The sequence below is a fragment of the Ursus maritimus genome, unplaced genomic scaffold (assembly GCF_017311325.1).
Source record: "Ursus maritimus isolate PB19 unplaced genomic scaffold, ASM1731132v1 scaffold_6, whole genome shotgun sequence".
NCBI lineage: Eukaryota > Metazoa > Chordata > Mammalia > Carnivora > Ursidae > Ursus > Ursus maritimus.
This window is the reverse complement of record NW_024426774.1, coordinates 83,016,371-83,025,461: the sequence shown is the minus strand read 5'-3', so window position 1 is coordinate 83,025,461 and position 9,091 is coordinate 83,016,371. Positions and strand designations below refer to the sequence as shown.

Here is a 9,091-nt window from a genome sequence, read left to right as displayed (position 1 = left end):
ATGCTGGCAACATAGAGCAGTGGGCTTGGTGAGAAAGATGAAACATTCCCATCATAGTTTTATATATTACAGGAAAATCCCAAATACTCTGTATCTGATCACATCTCATCCCATCCAAAAAGAACAGCGCTTGCTTCAAGTGAATGGATGAGTACCTAGAGTATTGTTTTTTTAAAAAATGTCTCCCCATTCATGAACAAATACCCTTTGGCTGACTTAAAGCTTGCTACATTTGAAACAATACTGACATTACCTCAATATTTCAATAGATAAATAACTGGGGTGAGAGTTAGAACTAATGTGTACATCTAGCAAATTGGTAATTGCCTCTCAAATCACTTATTCTTTCAAAGTTGTGTCTGCCTAAAATTATTCTGTACTCTTGGGTGTCCCCCAATGTCCTGTGTATGTCTAAGGGAGCCTTGCCCCTTGCCCTCAGGGAAGGTAACTCGGTGCCCGGTCTTTACTCATCTGCCAGGCTCTACACTTCCAGAAAGGGCACTGTAGAAGCCCTTCCAGTGACATCAGTGTCCACCGACTGAATGCTAACCCTTGCAATCAGGTGGAATTATGAAATAAATACATGAAATGCTATAAAGTTGCTGAAGGAAAAGGTGAATGCTGGCAGACAAACTGCCTCTGTGAAGAGCCTAGCCTGGACCAGAAACTGATCCTGAAACTCAGCAGTGGGTTCTTTTATCCAAAGCAGGCAAGAGGGAGAGGAGTGCTAGGAGACACCTCCACTGACGTGTCTGTTTCTGAACATGGGAAATTGGGAGCAATTCTGCTATATTTCTCTGTGTAAATGGAAGAGACAGAGGCTTCCGAAAGCAGGATGTGAGGTGAGGATGAAACCCCCAAAAAGGAGAGAAACAGAAAAGTGAAAGCAAGAAAGTCTTCTCCAAAACTTTTAATGCACTGCTATGTCTGCTTATAGATTGTTTGTACGTTTCTTCTTCCCTGGCAATATTGACAAATGATGGTAGTTTCCCTCACCTACAGAATGAAGATTATATTAGCTGTCAGCTGCCTACCAAATAGGGACATTGAGAGGATTAATGAGGATCCCAGTGCTACACTGATCATTGCCATAGAAATGCATAGGAAAGTAGGGCACTATAAAAGATGTGTCACATGCAACACTTTTCAGCCTGTGGCAGACAATAATGGGAAGATAGAATGTCTCTTTGCATTGAGGAACCCAATGGATTAACATGTTCACAGCGTCCATGTTGCTCTCCCACCCTGTTGTGTGTGTGAGTGCACACAGTGTGTATTTGAGTGTGCCTGTGTAACTTTAAGCAGAGCCGTTGGTCTGAACCTAAAAGGGCAGGAGCCTGGCAGAATTGAGACAGCCCAACAATTCAGTGGGCTTTAGTGACCTCAAGCAACCTTGTGGCTCAGCAAACGACTGGGGCATAAATTCTTCATCTCTGTTAACACAGTGTCCTTATAAGCAACATACCATTTGTTCTGCTTCTATCTTTCCTGATGGATAGGAGTGTATGGGGCATTTTCTTGCTTTTTCTGCTATTTTTGTTTCTGGAAAATAAACCTAGTCACGCTGCTTTTTCATCAAATATCAAAGTAAGTCCATTCCACATGCCTACCCCAAATTTTACACTTATGCCTACTGGTTTTAAAAGAGTGGGAGTCAAACCAGCCCAGGAAGAGAGGAGAACGTGCAAGCATGGACAAATGCCCCTACCCTGTGGATCTGTGGACTTAGACGGTCCTCCACAACTCAGGCTGCACTGTATTTTGGGAGTAGAAATGGTTGTAGTGGTCCAGAAATGCCAAGAAGAGAGAGGAGAGGACCGAACAGCGAGGACAATGTGCACTGGGCACTTTCAAAGGAAAGCTAAAGCAAATGCGACTCTGTCAAAACCTCGTGCTGGAACCACAGGGCAAAGCTGGGATGGGCTTGCATTATCTACGTGCAATAGAGAACAGCAAGAGCAGTGTTTTCATGTGCATGTGTCTGGCATGAGAATGTGGGGGTTGGGACCATCACCATTAACAATAAGGCAAAGTCCTAGCCGGGGCAGGAAGAGAAAGACTGGGGTCAGAGGGGCTTCTCATTTTGGGTCATAGGTGAGTTAAGGCTGCTGGCTGAAGACCATTATGGAGCCAGAGGGCAAGGGTGAGTTTTCAGAGCTTCTCCTGCTCAAAGAAAGCAGCCCTGCTGCCATCCCGTCTGGTGACATTGTACAAATTTGAAAGAAGCACCACTTCCTCTGAACATTTCACTCCCTATCAGCTGAAAATTTCTTGGAATAAACATACGAATCTCTGAAAGCTATGAGATGCCTGATACTCCCTGGAGTTGTGGAGACCTGACATGGCAACCTGGAGTCATAGTTGTTGCTGTTGCTTTTTTCTGTAGTGGGCATCTATGGGATGGAGCCAATGTATCAGGAAGAATTGGACACCAACTCCATTGTTCAAGAGCACTGAGGCCAGAGATGGGATTACCAAAATGACACTGAGCAAATCTGGCTGGCCTGGATCATTGCTGGCCTAAATCAGCCCTGAATGGGACTTGCCACGTCGTACAAAGATCCAGGCCCACCTCTGTGAACATTTGGAGGTGACTGGTCAGCCTCAAGAATTAAGAACATGGCTGTAGAGAATGCATAGATGCTTTTGAAGGCCTATCTTGGTGGGGGGAAGGGAGAGTTTGGAAAGCAATGAGCTAAGCATTTGTTTCAAAGATTTAATAAAAGCATGGCTGAATAAGCCCAAGGTAGGGTGAGAGGAAATAACAAAGTGACCCAGTCAGGCAAAGTCAGTTTGTTGGGCCAACCAAGGTTCCAACAGAAAGATTTGTGTTTCTCTCTTTGTCGCTCTGTCTGTCACTATCTTTCTGTCTGGCTCTCTCGAGCACCCATTGCCTCTTTCAGAAACATACCCACACCCACACACGCACTCACAGTCTCGAAACCTTCTGTCCATGGATTAAGGCAGGAAATTTGCAATCACCGACCTACTCCCCAACATTGAAATTGTATACAAATAGAAATGCCCATACATACTCTATCAAGGAAATTTTGGAGATGATCTGTCGAAATCCATCGTTGCCTGTTCCAGCAGACTAAGCCTCATTGTGGCTTTGCAGCCGCTGCACACCTCCAGGAGAACAGTGCGCCCCTGTCAGGCCAGCCCATGCACACGCCTCAGCAACCTTTATGCCCTGAGCGAAGCTTGTGGCATTTGCCACCTGGGCAGCCTGGGTGCTAGTCTTTAAGTTTGGTGCTTATGGCTCTGGAAACCAAAATACAGCCATCAGGGTGCTTGAGCTTTCCTCATGTTTTGTTTTAGAAAGGGAGAAAGTAGGTTATAGGAGGCAGCAACAATTATATGACAATTTCCGTGGGTTACTGTAATTCAACACCCTATAATAACACATTGATTTTAACGTCTCCACTCCAAAACTAACTTCTCCTGTGTTGATGAAGGTAAATGCAAAATATCCAGTGAATCTAGGCAAACATGAAGTCCATTAAGTGGAAGCAAATCACTGAAGCTGAATTGGCCTAGTGCAGCAATGGCTCAAGTGTCAAGAGAGGAAGCACGTGCTAGAATAAGGATTATAAGGAAACTGCTTCCATGTAATCAGGGTCCAGATGGGCTGAAGTCAGAACACAGCTCTCTGATTTGCATAACTTTTTGTTCTCTGAGCCACAAGAAAGGGCTGCTCCAATATCCAAGGAAGGCTCCGAATTCAAACAAATCATTCTTGTGACCTATGGCCAATTCTTCGGCCTCGCACAGATGTCTCCCTTCGTGTATGTAGAGGGAATAATCATATCACTCAAGCTCAGATGTTCACTTGGGGAATTAACTAACATTTAAAAGGCTCATCTTATAAGAGCCATGCCATGCGAAAGGAACGTAGCTCTGCCCTAGGATACAGCAGTTCGTGAAAGGAGGCTGTGCTGTGGGGCAGAAAGAAAGTCTCTCCAGAAGGCAGGCAATCTGGACTCCAGCCCTGCTCTGCCACTGTCTTGCAACATGATCTTGAATGCACCACAAACACACTTGTGACTCAATTTGCTATAAACCAAAACATCTATCTCTGAGGAGCTTGCCTTTGCTGACATCTTATGCGGCCACGACCACTGCACGCATATACGTGTACACGTGATAGATGATGGGAGAGACGGGGGCGGGGAGAGAATAGAGTCGGTTGTTGGTTTCCCAAATTTGTCGAAATAAAGAAGTGTTTGACATACAGATTCTCTACATTATTGAAAAATAGGAAATATACTAATAAACATAATAAAAACACTACTGAGCAAAGGTTGTCACAGCCAAGGGACAGCTGCCTAAGCTAAGGTCATTTGCAAACACAATCAGTTAATGAGGCCCTACCACACATTAAAAAATAGAATCTTTGAAATACAGTATTGAACAAATAATGCACTAAAAGACATCCCAAAACCACAGTTTATTATTTTTTTTTATGATTTTATTTATTTATTTGAGAGAGAGAGTGAGAGAGAAAGCATGGGGGGGGAGGGGCAGAGACAGGACAGGCTCCCCACTGAGCAGGGACCCAGATGCAGGACTTGATCCCGGGACCCCAGGATCATGACCTGAACCGAAGGCAGACACTTAACCGACTGCGCCACCCAGGTGCCCCAGAACCACACTTTATTTTTAAATAAACATTTAATAAAACAAGGCGGTCAATTAATCCCTACACATATTTATTCACTGCTTCATGTAACAGCAGCACCTACTATGTGCCAGATGCTGTGCTGACGGCACCACAGGGACTTAAACAAAGTCAGTGCACTCACTTGCTCTGTTGGATGGCGTATGAAATCTAGGGGAAAAAGACAGCAAAACCTAAACTTATACAAATGTCCCCGTCCTTGGACTGTGGGTTTCGGTTGCCTTCCCCAGTCCCAGAAGCTGCTCCAGGGACACAGCCTCGAGATGGTGATGCAGTGCCGAGAACACCTGCACAGTGTGTGTGATTACACCCAGCTAAGGCCTCTCTATGAACTTTTACAGTTGGGAGGGTGGGTGCAGAAATCTACTCATCTGGCTTGCAGCCCCCAAGACAAGCCTCAAATGTAAGTTTTCTTGCTGAATCAAGCTGCCAACCTGGAGTGGCTGCCTTTCTTCGGTCTCTCTCTGCCCTCTGCACGTGGGGATCAGTTTCATATTACACCCAGGAAGCTCCAGAGGAGGTAGCAAACACCAGAGCAGACACCTGCCATGAAGCTCAACCCAGTGAGTTGGAGGCAGCTGGGCGGCACCTGGTGGCTCAGCCCGGTTAATCATCTGATTTCATCTCGGGTTGTGATCTCAGGGTCCTGGCTGCATTGGGCTCCCTGCTCAGAGGGGGGTCTTCTTGTCCCTCTCCCTCTGCCCCTCCCCCAGCTCGTGGTCTCTCTGTCTCTCTCTCTCAAATAAATAAATAAGATCTTTAAAACAAACAAACCAGGGCACCTGGGTGGCTCAGTCGCTAAGCGTCTGCCTTCGGCTCAGGGCGTGATCCCAGAGTTCTGGAATCGAGCCCTGCATCCGGCTCCCTGCTCTGCTGGGAGCCTGCTTCTTCCTCTCCCACTCCCCTTGCTTGTGTTCCCTCTCTCGCTGGCTGTCTCTCTTTATGTCAAATAAATAAAATCTTTAAAAAAAACAAAGCAAAACGAGGCAGCTGGGGGACTATTGTAGGTAGCATGGTGGCATCAATGTGGTTGCTGCCCTTGCTGTACCCCTTACATTTTCTTCTACACTCCCAGTGCTGGAACTGAGAACTTGCATTTCCTTGGGACGTTTTCTCCTTACAGGAGCACACAAGGTCTCTCTGATTAGATGCTTGCATCGGTGAAAAAGTGAGCCATGCGGATATGTGAGGTATTTCCAGGCAAAGCCAGGAGTGTGTGCAAAGGCAGGATGCCAGGAGTACGACAGACCCCAGGGGAAATAATAAATGGACACTGTCTTTAAAGAGGAGGAGGCAAAAACAAAAGGAAGCCAGAAGTAAGCATTCTTTATAAGTTGGAAGGACAGCAGGGGGAGAGATTAATTCACCTGCCTGGGCAATGCAACATTCAGGATCGATGTTGAAGAACATTGGCAGGATGAACAGAGTTCATGCTGAGCGAGCACCGTGAGCACAGGCAGGGGGAGAGGAGTCTACAGAACTTGTCCCAGTAATCATAAAGTAGGACAGAGAACTGATGCATCACTTCACCTGCCCCAACCTGCATATAACTACCATCACCTTACTTCACTATGCCTTCTTAAGGAGTTGAATGAGGACCACACGAAGCACGTCTGCACAGCAAAAACTGGAAATGGAAGAAAACAGAGCACCTATTTTTACTGAATCGCTTGCTGAAGCTAAAAAACAAGCTATGCATGCGTGAAACAGCCAGAGAAGATGCAGGGTCAGATCAAACAAGGACCTGCCTGCATGGCACAGTCCCGCAGGGGCCCAAAGGGAGGGGATCATCACGGTGCAGAAATGCAAAGGAAGGCTTTGTGGAGAGTTAAGTGTTGAGCCGGTCCTTGCTTGTTCATATGCACCCATTCACTAACACCTCCATGTGTTCAGAAGTGTTCTATCCAAAAGTCAAGATGACTGGGCGGGAGTCCCTGCTTGGTCAATTCCTGGCCATAACCCAGTGGTGTTCGTCTGCCTGCGTCTCAGTGTCCTTATCTGTAAATGGAGAAATGTACCACAAGCAAGTCTCCTGCCCCTAGTAGGCACTCAGTGAATGTTAGCTATTACTTTTCCTTCTTCTCCCTCCTTTTCTCCTTTTCTTTCTCCTCTATTATAATTACCAGAATGCTTTTCCTTTCCAGAAGACATCACTTGTAATTTTTGAACAAAGCCAAAGCCTATTCCTGGCCTGTTGCTCATCGTAATCCGTCTACCTCATCTACCAGAAGGCTCCTCAACCATGCAACCACATCTCTGGGTGTATAACTGACTTCTTGGGGACATTTCTCCAACTACCTGTGACCCTTGAACAACATGGGCTTGAGCCGTGTGGGTCTACTTATAAGCACATTTTTTAAATAAGTATATTGGAAAAATTTTTTTGAAGATTTGTGACAGTTTGAAAAATCTTGCAGAGGAATCACATAGCTTATAAATATTGAAAAAATTAAGAAAAAGTTAGGTGTGTCATAAATGCCTAAAATATATGCAGATGCGATTCTATTTTATCATTGATTACCATAAAATGTCTACAATATATTATAAAAAGTTAAAATTTATCAAAACGTACACACACAAATACTGTACATTATCTTTCATTTTTGATGTCCAGTGCTAATAATACATGTACCATGTAGGGTGTTTTGTATCATAGACGACAACACTGATGCAGGTACTAAAAGATTTGTCTTAACAGAGCTGATGTAAACTTACGGTACAGCTGAATACAGGACAGTACAGTAAATAACATTTTATTGTATCTGTAACTTACTCTTTTTTTTTTATCCCCCAAGGAGGGTGCACCATTCCTGGAAGTAATGCAGTAGCCCGTCGATGGGTGGTGTGGACGGAGCAAGCTCTGATTCCATCTCCTTGTTCCAAACATCCATGTAGTATGCTGTCCTTGGATTGACGACGTTTCAGATATTAAACTGATAAGAACGGATACAACACTTGATTTTAGCCGAAAGGCTGAAAAGCAATCTAGCTTACTTTATTAAGAATACAGTATATAATATATATAATATACAAAATCTATGTTAACCTTCTGTTTATTTTATCATAAGGCTTCTGGTCAACAGTAGTCCACTAGCACTTAAGCTTTTGGGGAGTCAAAAATTATATTCAGGTATTTGATTAGGTTTCATGCCCCTAATGCCCCTGTTATTCAAGGGTCAATTGTATTTGCTTCTTTCTACAATCTACTTTCCGCTAATCTTCGAGGAGCACACGCGCGCGCACACACACACACACACACACATGCACGCACACACGCACACCCTCACTGTGCTTCTAAAACACACATGAACCTAGGAAGATTATTAAAGATTATTAAAGCAATTTAACAGTGATTTTTCCATCTATAAGAAGTGGATAATAATAGTACCTATCTCAGAGGACTGTTGTGAGGATTTAATTGACATAGGTAATGCATTTCAAACATCCCTGGCCCATAGAGTTAGCCATTATTATTAGCTTTATTACTCACTCATTTTAAGCTTGAGGCAATACTACGTCCATAAATGGCTGCCATTAGTGACCTCTAATGTCAAATTATTAAGTGGTTCTATTTACTTAAAAGTCATTGCCATAATCATGGAGGAGGGGATATCACAGAAACAAAAATACCCAAGTAGACTATTAAATCCACGGGATCTAGATTGACAGAGCAATTACCTTGTCCCTAAGTGGACATTTTCTACAGTTATAAAACCATCCCATCCATGTCCAGTGTTTTCCACTCAATAGCTCTCATATTTCATCAATCTTCTTGTGTTTCATGTGCCACTGCATCATATGTGTTTGTCAGTTAAAATAGTCAACTAAATAACACCCACATTGTCATTGTCATTAGCTGAGAAATTCAGTTGAAAACATTTTTTTTTTTTTGCAAGCACATTGCTCACTTTTAATATTTTCAACACTTTGACATTTTCTTGCCTCTGGTAATTAGCAACATTTTAAAACCCACCAATGATTTAAAATTTTAGAAAGGAACATAAGGTTTGATCTGAGAGCCAAAGCCTATAATTGCAGAAATAAATAGGTCTGAAGTTTTCACATTCTTTGGAGAATCTCTTGATATTTCTTTCTAATCTGCAGAGGGGGATGTGTCGCAATCCATCTAACTAGAAAGCATATGATCAAGAACCAGAGACAAAATAATGATATGGAGCAAATTCGGGGCTGTCTGTGGGGAATTTCTAACTCAGGACAACTTCTCACAGCTACCTAGAGCATTCCAGCTAATTCTTCCTGGAGATAAGCTGGGCTTTGCTGAGTGAATATTCTCAACTTAGCACTCAAACTAGCAACTGCATTCAGGAAGGCTGATCTGCTATAAAAATACATGTATTGTATGTGTATGTATTACTAAAATCTGGACAACAATCTGCTCTATTAGAAAGC

General features: G+C 43.6%; 1 non-coding gene across 1 annotated transcript; it reads right to left on the bottom strand.

Annotated features, from left to right (window-relative positions):
* Positions 1-7,475: 7,475 nt before the first annotated feature.
* On the bottom strand, positions 7,476-7,666 carry LOC121101103. The gene has a single exon (XR_005833059.1). It is a non-coding gene; the product is annotated as a U2 spliceosomal RNA (small nuclear RNA).
* Positions 7,667-9,091: the final 1,425 nt, after the last annotated feature.